Here is an 891-nt window from a genome sequence, read left to right as displayed (position 1 = left end):
CTCCCATCCTCCCTCTTTCTCTGCCTTGTTTCCTTCCCCTCCTCCACTAANATGGACAGAGCCACTCACGGCACGGCTTCTCCCCGAACCCGCCCCCCTCACGCTTTTGGTTGACAGTGGACAAGTCGCGAGGCGCATCAGAGGTATTCAGAGTACTGAATACCTCTGATGCGCCTCGCGACTTGTCCACTGTCAACCAAAAGCGTGAGGGGGGCGGGTTCGGGGAGAAGCCGTGCCGTGAGTGGCTCTGTCCATTGTGATGCCGTGACGTGATTGTCTCCGTCCATTGTGAACTCGCGTCGTGATTGGTTTAGGTCACAATGGACAGCGAGTATCATGATTGGGTGATAGATTGGAGCTTGAGCAGACGATCCTGCGCCAACTAAATATCAAATCACACCTCATACCGGCGCACTTCCTGGGGCCGACCATGGTCGGGACGTGTTCTTTGGTGTCAGGGCCTTAAGGCCTGGTGCTGCGCAATAGGGAAAAGACGAACCTCCTTCGAGCCGGATTTGAACCAGCGACCTAAGGATCTCTGCATTTAACACCTACAGTCCTCCGCTCTACCAACTGAGCTATCGAAGGGGATGAACGCTTAGTGTATGTTTTGGTTATTCTATTTTCTTTTCAAAAATGGATATTCAAAAACAAAAAACGACTGGATATTTGATTTTCGTTTTCAAATTGAAAAACCAAAATTGAAATACAAGGCGTTTTTCTTTATCATNATGGGGAAACGGCTTTGGTTTCCCGTTTTAAAAAAAATTTAAAACGAAAAAAAGGCTGGTATTTTCGTTTTTTTGATTCAAACGAAAAATTAAACTACCAAAACGTACACGGACCTTTTTTTAATTAGGATTTCTCTTTATCCGTCTTTTGATTCAGACA

General features: G+C 46.3%; 1 non-coding gene across 1 annotated transcript; it reads right to left on the bottom strand.

The window, feature by feature from the left end:
• Positions 1–500: 500 nt before the first annotated feature.
• trnay-gua (transfer RNA tyrosine (anticodon GUA)) lies at positions 501–588 on the bottom strand. The gene is given in 2 exon segments: positions 501–536; positions 552–588. It is a non-coding gene; the product is annotated as a tRNA-Tyr (tRNA).
• Between the last annotated feature and the right edge of the window lie 303 nt (positions 589–891).

This window comes from Notothenia coriiceps, unplaced genomic scaffold (genome assembly GCF_000735185.1).
Source record: "Notothenia coriiceps isolate Sejong01 unplaced genomic scaffold, NC01 NC01_scaffold00037246, whole genome shotgun sequence".
Classification (NCBI taxonomy): Eukaryota; Metazoa; Chordata; class Actinopteri; order Perciformes; family Nototheniidae; genus Notothenia; species Notothenia coriiceps.
The sequence above is the reverse complement of the archived record's forward strand: the minus strand, read 5'-3'. Positions and strand labels throughout refer to the sequence as shown.